The sequence below is a fragment of the Mirounga leonina genome, unplaced genomic scaffold (genome assembly GCF_011800145.1).
Source record: "Mirounga leonina isolate KUSES-001 unplaced genomic scaffold, KU_Mleo_1.0 Mir_111624, whole genome shotgun sequence".
Taxonomy (NCBI): domain Eukaryota; kingdom Metazoa; phylum Chordata; class Mammalia; order Carnivora; family Phocidae; genus Mirounga; species Mirounga leonina.
In genome coordinates this window covers 41276-52492 of record NW_023270255.1, presented here as the reverse complement: position 1 = coordinate 52492, position 11217 = coordinate 41276, and the positions used below count along the sequence as shown (strand labels likewise).

General features: G+C 46.0%; 1 pseudogene; it reads left to right on the top strand.

Annotated features, from left to right (window-relative positions):
- Positions 1–488: 488 nt before the first annotated feature.
- LOC118020288 lies at positions 489–995 on the top strand (annotated as a pseudogene).
- The last annotated feature ends 10222 nt before the right edge of the window (positions 996–11217 follow it).

Below are 11217 nucleotides of genomic sequence, written 5' to 3'. Positions count from 1 at the left end.
GCGGTTCAGACACACCTGAGCTAGTTTTCTCCCTGTCATTGTACCCTCTGACCTCAAAGGTCGCTGAACCTGTAGCAGCCCAGGTGGAGTGTTGGAAGCCCACCTCTTCCCCGTTCCATTTTCTTGGCATTCATTGAGAATGAACCTCTTGAGGCTCTCCTCTTGAATGCTGGTCTTCAGTTGTCCATTATTCTTCGAGGGAACTTTCCCATGTGTATACTTTTTCCTGAAAGCCCAGAGTTAAAGTCTTTGTTGGCTCTCCCTGGGAGAGAGGAACAGACTATTAGAGGTAAGGAGACCTCAGGCATCTGATGTTCTAGGTCTTGAAACCCTGCCCTCTGCATCTATTTCTGGACTGGCTTCCCTCCAGTGCATCCTCTAAAGTCCTCCAGGTGAAGACAGCTTTCAAGGAGGCTAGAGGATGCACCTGGGAGACCAGTGACTGCATAGGTCCATAAACCCGGTGCTAAGGAGAAAACTAACTCCAGGTCAGGCTTTCATTGGAGGTGTTTTGGAACCAAATACAAAAATAAGAATTCAGATTCTTCAGGTCAAGGAGTAGACCAACTGCAGAAGGCTACTGACGCAATCCAAACCAACCCTGGTGACAGAAGAATCATCCTGTGTGGTTGGAATCCAAAGGCTCTTCCTCTCCTGACCCTGCCTCCACACCACGCCCTGTGCCGGTTCTATGCGGTGAATGGTGAGCTGTCCTGCCAGGTTTGCCACAGGTCGCAAGCCATGGGCCTGGGTGTGCCCTTCATCACCAGCTGTGTAGGCCCTGCTCACCTACACAGTCTCACACATCACAGGCCTGAAGCCAGCTAACTTCATAATTACTTTGGGAGATGCACATATTTACCTGAATCACATCGAGCTGCCGAAAACCTCAAAATGCTTCTAAAAGTTGAGACAATCGATGCCTCAAGGCTGAAGACTTTCAGATTGAGGAGTATAATTCTCACCCTACTATTAAAATGGAAATGGCTATTTAATGAAGTACTTCTAAGGAGGGGTTTGAAGGATCATCAGTCTTTAGGGGTTGGACTGAATGCCCAGGTGAAAGCTCGTTTGCCCTCAAGAAGAAGGAACTAGGTCAAAAATCTATTGGTGACCAGCAGTTACTGTTCATTAACTTTTAAGGATGTTGCCCCTGGCACACATAACCTTGCCGGTTCGCTTAGTAACAAAAGGCCTTGAGTTTGGTTAGCTCACCAAGGATGTGTGAAAATGCCGAGACTGGGAATAAAGTCAGGAGAATGAAAATTTAAGTTAAAATACTCTTAAAATACTCTTAAGAATGTGTGCATGCATTTCAATCCCACATTTTTATAAAGAAGGTCAGTGAATTTCAAGAATTACATATAAGCTATTTCTCCAAATTTGAGCAAACTGAGTAAACCAGCAGTCATAATAATGTACAGTTGTACTCATAAACATTTAAAGTTATATTTGCTTTATGTGTTGCTGTAATAAAGAAGTGTTCTGCAAATAATAATAATAATAATAATAATAATAATAAAGAAATAGCTAATAGAGAAAACCCATTTTTCCTTTAACCTTTTCTATGAATTTCTGGCCATTATGGGTTTTATTCTTTCCTCACAAATTTTACTCTATATAGGCATTCAATACACGTAAACAATAATTTTTAAGTAAGAATTTATTAATTTGATCCATTCATTTAAAAGTCGATGTCGATGCCTCCAAGTTCATAGCCAAGAATGCTGTTGGATAGGGCTGGAAAAGTTCTGGAGAACATTCTTCTAGACCGTCCAGACATCATATGTCACAAGATGTCCTGAGCAGAGCCGGAAGAGTGACTCTGAGCGTATGAATGAGGGGTTGCCAGGGAGACACCTGGAGCGGACCGTGTGATGCCTAGGGAGGGAGAGACAGAGCACCAGTGATGTCTGCAGGGACGTAGAGAACTCTTCACTGACTACTCGAAACAAACTGACATTCCTTTCCCTCCTTATTCACACTCAGCTGGAAGTGGGAAAGGGAGGGAGAGAGCACCAAGCTGCTATCCAGTTCACAGCTAGTGACTCCTGGTTATCTGCAAAGCTGGAGCAAGGGACCAATATATGAGATGTGAATTTCCCAGAGCCGTTCGCTCCTACATTGCTAGGGATGTGTCGATGGGAGGTCCGGACCTTCTAAGCAGCAGCCTTATCCAAATTGAGAATAACTATTACAATTTTGGCCCATGTGGGTCCGGGCAATTTTTGTACTTTCCACCCTCTTCTCTTTGTCTCTGCAACTGGGTACTGCTGTGGAAAGGGGGGACACGGAAGTGACCAGATTTGGGGTTTGCCCTGTGTAAGCCTGAAAACTCCAGTTTGCATTCCCAAAGGCCCTTCTCTTGTGGTAGAGCTGAGGCACAGACTCCGGGTTCTACCCATGGAAGCCAGATGTGGATACTGTCAGAGGGAGTTAAAAAACCCAGACAAGTCATACCTTTGGGAAAGAGATGCTCTCAAAGATACACTTCACTGCAACCACCAAAGTTAGAGGCTTAGCCACACAGAAAACCTGGGGGCTTCATGCACTGGCACAACAACGTGGTGTGGCCGAGTCACACTACAGCGGGCCAAACACTCATGTGCAATGGCTGCAGCTGTGGGACAGTCTTGCCCATGAATTAGCTGCTACTGGCATGTTGTAGGGCCCTGGCCGCCATTCTTCTGAGCTTGGCAAAGGAGAAGGGATGTGCAAGTATTGGTCTCCGAGTGACAGCATCATGTGGAAAGTCTGGGAATATGGACCTTTCACATATGGGCAGTAGAAGGTGGTATCCAGGGCATGCGGCAGTGGTAAGAAAGTGGGATGTGGTCCTCCCTCTGCTGAAGGGGGCATCCTGGACATCTCGGTTCTACCGCGTGCCAGGCAGGCCATAAGCCAGGTGCATCAGCAGGTAGTGTCGGGAGTTACAAGAATGGCACTGTGTCAGACAGCCCTGAGCATGAGACCTAGGCCTGCCTGGGGCAGAACACTCAGTGCCTTCATTATAAAGTGGGGACAACAGAGCATGCCCTGCTTCCCTCTCAGGGCAGATTGTGAGGAAGGCTAGTATTGCATGCACACTGACGAGCCTTTTAACTGGGAACCTATGTGCCCTTTGAGACTCTAGCTGTGGGCAGAACCAGTTTTTTGCCTTTCCTACTTTTTCCTTTGTCAGCACAGCTGAGCACGTGTTCCAGCCTCTCCTGCAGGCGGTCGTTGAGGCAGATGGACTCCTCCAGGCGCTGGCGCAGGTTCTGGATCTCCACAAGATTCTTTTCCAGTAGGTCAGCCCCTGTTGCTTCCCACCAAGACACGGGAGAGGTAAGAGGTGGGGGAAGCCAACCACTCGTGGGCAGCTATGGAGCCCACCCAGAACTTCTGTGCAAGATCCCTGCCCATCCCTGTACTTCTGTCAACTTCTTTCTGTCACCTGGGCACCCAGGAAGCACCAGGCAACTTTGTTTAAAGAGCTCCTGGGCTTTCAAATACAAGATGGCCCTCTGTAAGGAAACCCCACAGGGCCTCCTCCCAGATAGAGGCCGAGTACATCTGAGGGAGATGGACACTGGGCTGGAAAACAAGGGTTAAAATCTGCTACAGGCCTCCAGGTAGGATTGGCCTAACAGTGAGAAAGTTAGTCTACCTCCTTTGGTAGCAATCCAGAGGGCCTCTCTCTCTAACCTCATACCTATCCTACCTGATGATCCATGACTGAAAATCTTTAACATCCACCCGCCAATAGAAAGGTAAGGTAAATGCATATGAAATTAAATCAGGCAGTGAATAATATGTGATACTGAGTGTTTTCTTTAACCACTTTTGATGAAGAGTGACAAGGAAGGGCCTGGGGAGTTGTTAGGACCTGAAGGAAGAACAGGAGAGAAGGGGGCACCTCTGAGGAAGGCAAGGGATGCACAAAGGGAAGGGGAAAGAGACCAAGAATGGGCTTCACCTATCAGGACACCTTGCTTAGGGCCAGGTTTTTCTCTGACAATTTCACATGTCTTATTGTTATACTGTCTGGGTCCTAGAAACTGAGGTGCTTCAAGCCATTCCTCTTCATGGCTGCATCTCTAGTCACTGGTGGCCAGGATGCCTGTCTCTAAACTCAATAGCAAAGTTTGAGTGGCAAGACTGACTTATAGTTGCATACAAAGAGCGTGTGAGTGTGTACCTATAGAAATAGTCTCCCATCCTACAATAAATAGCTCTTGACCTAAGGAAGACCTTTCCCATGTAAGCCTGAGCTGGGAATTCTAAGAACAGTCTCAACCTAGGCCTAGGAAGATTATAGCACAGAGAAAAGGGAACACATGAATGTGAAGCAACTCATCCTCTCTGTGGAATACCTCAGAATGCCCCCAACTTCCTGTATTCTCCTGCTCAGAGGGAATCCCTCTGTAGGGGGAATGGGAGAGGCACTTGGAAAGGACCAGCACTGGGCTGGCATCTCATTTGCTGGCTGAGCCACAGGATACTGCCCCCTTCGTCTCACCCAGTTCTGTGAATCAGGATCTAACAGAGAAATAAAAAAAAATCCTTGGGCCCACAAAGAATGTGTTCATTCCCATCAATGGGCTCTACTTCACCATCTGCTCCTTTGTGTTTACCAGAGGGTTTGGAGTTGGGCCGGTACAAAGAGGAGAAGGAGGATAGGTGCCCAGACGCATTCATTTTCTGAGGCCTCATCTCGTCCCATGGGCCACAGTTGCCCCAGTGCCCTGGGTCTGCTGTCCTGCTCAGTTGTGTGGTGCCACTCAGAGGATGGGAGGGCTGGGCAGATCTGGCATCTGGATGGTTGCTGAGCAATGAAGCTGAATCAGCAAGAGTGGCTGGGGTGACATCTGTCCAGAAAGGAACGTGAGGGAGAAACCAATGGGAAGTCAGAAATGAAGTGTTTTAAAGATAATTATACTGGGTTGAATAGTGTCCTCCAAAAAGTCATGTCCACCTGGAGCCTCACAATGTTACCTTATTTGAAAATGGGGTCTTTGCAGATGTAATGAGTTAGGATGAGATGATACTGGATTAGGGTGGACCTTCATCTAATATGACTAATGTCCTTATAAGAATAGGAGAGGAGACACAGATAAAGAGACACACAGCGGGAGAAGACCCCATGACGAGGGAGTCAGGAGGCAGACACTGGAGTGATCCATCTACAAGCCAAGGGAGGCTCCCAGAGACCACTAAACTAGGAAGAGGCAAGGAAAATGGAGCATGGCCCTGATAACACTTGATTTCAGACTTCTAGCCTCCAGAACTTGGACAGAACAAACATCTGTTGTTTTAAAACACACAGTCTGTGAAACTTTGTTACAGCAGCCTTAAAAAATGAATACAGTAATCCATGGAATGAAGACTAAAGCAGATATCAGAGACCGCAAGCACAGGTAGTGATTTCTCTGACATCCGCCATAGCAACATTTTTCTTTCTTTCTTTTTTTTTTTTTTTTAAGACTTTTATTTATTTGTCAGAGAGAGAGAGAGAGCACAAGCAGGGGGACCAGCAGAGGGAGAGGGAGAAGCAGGCTCCTCATTGAGCAAGGAGCCCAATGTGGGACTTGATCCCAGGACCCTGGGATCATGACCTGAGCCGAAGGCAGACGCTTAACGGCTGAGCCACCCAGGCATCCCCGCCACAGCAACATTTTTCAAGATACGTCTCCATTGGCAAGGGAAACAAAAGCAAAATTAAACTATTGGGACTACATCAAAATAAAAAGCTTTTGTGCAGTGAAGGAAACCTTCAACAAAACAAGAAGACAACATACTGAATGAGAATATTTTGCAAATGATGTATCCAATAAGGGGTTAATATCCACATATATAAAGAACTTATATAACTCAACACCAAAACTCCCCAAATAATCCAATAAAAAAATGGGCAGGGGACACAAATAGATGTTTTTTTCAAAGAACACATACAGATGGCCAACAGATTCATGAAAAGATGTTCAATATCACTCATCATCAGGGAAAGGCAAATCAAAACCACGATGAGATATCACCTCCTACCTGCCAGAATAGCTAGAATAAAAAGCACAAGAAATAAGTGTTGGTGAGTGGGAATGTGGAGAAAAAGGAACCCTCATGCACTGTTGGTGGGAATGTAAGCTGGTACAGCCACTGTGGAAAACAGTATGGAGGTTCCTCAAAAAATTAAAAACATAACTACCAGTATGATCCAGTAATTCTACTTCTGGGTATTTATCCAAAGAAAACAAAAACACAAACTTGAAAATATATATGCACCCCTATGTTTACTGCAGCATTATTTACAATTGCCAAATTATGGAAGCAAGTGTCTACCCATAGACGAATCGATAAAGAAGATGTGGTATTTATATACAATGAAACACTACTCAGCCATAGAAAAGAACAAAATCTTGCCAGTTGTGACAATATGGAAGGAGCTAAGTGGAATCAGTCAGAGAAAGACAAATACTATATGATTTCACTCTTATGTGGAATTTAAGAAACAAATGAACAGAAAAAGAGATAAACAAAAAACCAGACTCTTAAATATGGAGAACAAACTGGTGGTTGCCAGAGGAGAGGTGGGTGGGGGGATGGGTGAAATAGGTGAAGGGGATTAAGAGTAAACTTATCATGATGAGCGCTGAGTACGGAATTGTTTTTTGTTTTTGTTTTTTAAGAGAGAAAGAGAGAGAGTGAGCATGGGGGAAGGGCAGAGGAAAAGGAGGAGAGAATCTTAAGCAAACTCCATGCCAAGCATGGAGACCGATGTGGGGGTCAATCTCATGACCCTGAGATCATGACCCGAGCTGAAACCAAGAGTCGTACACTCAACTGACTGAGCCACCCAGGAGCCTCATAGAATTGTTGAATCACTCTCTTGTACACCTGAAACTAATATAACTCTGTATGCTAACTATACTTGAATTAAAAAAAAAGGAAAAACACAGAAGGAGTGGTTGGATGTAGTATCTGAGGGTTACAGTGCATGCACAAGAAAACTACAAGTGCTCTTCTCCTGGATCCCTCCATGATTCCCAATGCTGGAATGATCCGAGAGGTATTGCAGAAGTGTCTCCTCCAGGAGCAGAACTCACTGCCAATCTTAGAAATCATGAGATTAAGGAGATGAAGCGTTTTGCTGGTCTGTGAACAGGTAATATACTCACCAAACAGTCGATGCCCTTCATGAGACTATTCTGTATTGGGGGTTGTTGGAGGAGGAAGAGAAAGGGAAAATGGCTTCCATTAATAGCCAATGTACAAAGAACTTAAACAGGGTAGGGTGACACTCCTGGTTCCTCCCACTCCTCCTGCCTCCTACTCTGGATGCCTACTGAGGCTGAGGGAGTCTCGGAGGAAGGCAAGTGGTGATTTGGATCCCACCCAGAATGGCTCACGAAACTGTAAAAATAATTCTTAAGTATAGTTTAGATTGTCTAACTCCTGTCCAAAGAATGCCTGGGTTATTCCTGCATGGGGGATTGTAGAACCAAAAATCATAGCATCAATTATGCTATGAGAACCTGGCTATGCCTTTTGCTGTCTCCCTTTGCGAAAAAACCCCACTTGGGTGGCAGGGCCATAATTCAGCTAAAAATATGAGTCAGCTCCCTTTCAAGGATTATTATCAAGGGCCACAGAGTAGACAAGTTTCTCCAATGAGCAGGTAAGAGTGAAGTCCTTATTTCCCTTCAACCAAGTCAAGTTCCTCTAGGGAACTGTGCACTTAAATCAATATCCAATGGGTCTTCTCCTTCCTTTATGGATGGTATTACCTAATACCAGATGTAATTAGCATCACTGTGGAATAAAGAGGAAGGTAAACTACATAAGCCTTCATCACAATGCCCAGCAATGTAAGAACTCAACCAAAAGGTGATTCCCAGCCCCTTCCAAAGCTCCTTTACCCCCCTCTCCAGAAAACCAGCTTACTCTCAACCAAGGCCATAGGAGTAACAGCAATCAGCATTCTCATGTCTCCCCTGGCCACACAACACAGAAAACATGCCCTACACTGTACACAGAAAGCAACGGAGAACAGCCCCTTGTGAGGAGAATTTTGCCTCACAGGGAAGCTGCCACACCAGTCACACTTTTTGTTAACTACTCTAGAAGTTTTGGCTCAAAAAGCAAAGGAGGAGCAAGTGATAAGCCATTGCCCCTCTGAGAGGATATTGACTTCAGATGGAAAAAAGGGCTTCAGTCTCCCTCAGAAAAGCTAGAGGTGGCAGAAAATAAAGCTGATGCCATCTCAGAGGCCACATCTCAAGTGTGACCATTCCTACAAGTCGTGGCAGGAACTGCAGCTGAGGGGAAGTGGAGTCTGCCCTTCTACTGTCTCTCAGGGTAGCAATGAGGGGGAATCAAGTGCCTTTGGGCAACTGAGTTCATGGATGTAGGTAAAACCCCATTGACCCCTTGGAGGAGATCACGCACATATCAAGGACAGCCCATTTATTTATAAATTCTTGGGTGAAAGTGCAGTGTGTATAGGGTCTTGTCTCACGTGCAGAGGCTAGACCTTTGTCACAAAGAGTGGAGTGGGGACAACACTGGCTCCAGAAACCCAGCAAAAGAGGTGTGGGAAGAGGTGATTCCCTCCCTGCTCTGTCCCTGGCTGTTCACGCTGCAGTGCAGCGGGTGGTCTGACCTTTTGAGTCATGCAGGCTCCCAGTGAATGGCACCGCCAAGCTGGGCGCTCTTCAGTAAGTTCCCTGACTTCGCTGAGCCTCAGTGTCCTTGGCTGTGTTGTAAAATTGGGACACCAGCACCTACAAGGTGGATGCTTGTGCCAATTAAATGAGGCAAGAGATGTAAAATAGTCAATAATGTGAGCATTAAGTATGTGCTCAATCCATGTGAATTTCCTCTCTTTCCTTGGTTTCTATAATTCTCAGGGAAACACTATGCTGCTCTGATCCTCAGGGTAAAATGAGAAACAGGAATAGTACCAGGTCAAACCCATTATGGCTCATTCATTGCCTAAAACAGTCAATTCAGGGAAAAAAAAAAAAATCATATATACCCAGAGACAAAGGATGGTTTCTCGGTGTTGTCTACACCAGGATTTGATTGCTATAGTTCCTTAAAAATAGAAATGTTTTTTCTCGGGAGGGAAGTTAAAGAGAAAACTGAGCAGGAGAAAATGAGGGTTTGATTTTAAATGTACTGTCCTCCACCTACCTCCCACCACGGCTACCCAAGGGCTCTCCTTGGGGGACTCTGGGGGAGGGGCAGGCTGGTGATGGATTCAGCCTGAACCCGAGACACATCCCAGCTAATGAGGGTTGAGGACATTACAGTTGAATTATTAGAATGATGGATGGGATCTGCAAATCCACAAATGAGAAAGAATATGTAGTGGTAAACAGAAAATAGGAACCATGACTGTTTACCCCAAGGATTTCAAGATCAGAGGCCCAGTGTTAATGATGTTCATGCCCGTGACCTGCAAGATGACATGACTGGGTTGCAGTAATGAGGAAGTGTTTGCCCCTTCCCCTTCCCAACTCATGACTCCTCCCCTCAAGTCCAACACCATGTCTGTGCCAGAGGGGGTCTGGTGGCTGAGGCCGTGTGGGTCTAGGAATGGAAAAGAGCTACCTGACCCCCTTGGGGCCTATGCTTGGCACTGAGTCCCGGGCCCGGGCTCTACCAGGGACACCACAGTGGATCTGCAGGGCCTGGTTGCAAAGATACCTACTTTTGGTGTAGACAAAGGAGCAAGCACCTAGCAACTGGACACGGTAAGGGCACTCACTGGCCACATCCACTGAAGGGCGTTCTTCTTGTTCTTCATGAAGCAGGGAGGTGCTGCTGGAGGACAGATGGGTGGCAGACTGGCCATGGTTGCTGGAGTGGATCTGAGGCAGAGTGTGGGGCTGGGCCTCCTGCCTGGTCCTTAGGATTTCTGTCACTTTACCCTTCTTATGCATCTCCCTTAAGAGACTGGTGGGGTAAGAAAGAGGAAAAATAAAGGTCACCTGAATGACATGGCTGTAATGATCTGGCGGCTCACAGGACAAGCGCCAGAAGTCAAGGAGACTGTTCCTTCGGAGGAGAAGCCGAACAGTTGGTTTCTGTCTGGGGGTGGAGAGCGGGGGCTAGGGGAGAACAACGGCTGCTCAGTGCCTTGGCCACAGACATCCTGAGGAAGAGAGAAGACCCATTCAGCCCTTTCAATAATGCTCCTGGCTCCTTCACAAGACAACCAGATGTCCTTGAGAGTTCAACATACTCCGTGAACATGATGCGTTCAGTAGTATTTGCTGTGGCCTATTTAAAACTGCTTCCCGAGGCAATGTGGCCTCCCAGGTGTCTTGTAGTTTCTAGACCTCCTTCCTGAAGTCCTGTCATACAGTATAAATCTTTTTCTTTTCTTTTTTTGTGAGGAAAATTTGTAGATATTTAACATCTGCCAGCACCTCTGGGGTCACCATTGAAGAAACCAGATACAATCTCACTCTGGTCTTTAAAGATCTAGGGGAAATCAGAGGGGGCCCCTGGGGATACAGGAGACTCCTAAGACTGAATAGAGCAGCTAGTATTGCTTAGTTGGTGAACTAATATGAGAATGGGACCAAAATAATAATAAATTAAAAAAAATAGGAAACAAGACCACTTCATCACTAGGGACACATACTGATTTGATGTTATAATCAGCCATTTTGCTTTTTGTGGGGTGTGAAACCTCCTGCTTCTTTGAGCTTCTGTCCCTTGCTTCTAAATCCTTCATCACATTATATGTTTCACAGCCCCTGAAAGTTGGGAGTTACCTGAGGGTCCGCAGCATCTGTGTTGCTTGATTCTTCTCACTTGTACAGTTACCTGAAAACCAGATTCGAAAAGAACGAGTTATAATTTAAGTAGGTCTCATTCCCCAGATTACAGACAGACACTGAATTTTCTCTGGGATCAGATGTGACTACTTGATTTTCCAGTCCGGGATGCTCTGAATTTTCTCAGGAGACGTTGGATTGAGACTTTGGAGAATTTGCCTGGCAGGCTTTCCTGAGGCTGCTACAGAGATCATCATCTCTACTTGCTCTGTCCTGGGTCAGAATCAAAAGCTAAAAATGTCTCTTTTCTTACAGGCCATGAGACACTTGTCTCAACCGGAGCCTCCAAGTCCTGCCACAAAGCTGGTTCCCGGTCCCACATCTGTATGCCCTTATCACAGCTTTCATGCAGAACCTACTCTTGTCTCTGTAGAGGTGACAGACTTCCCTG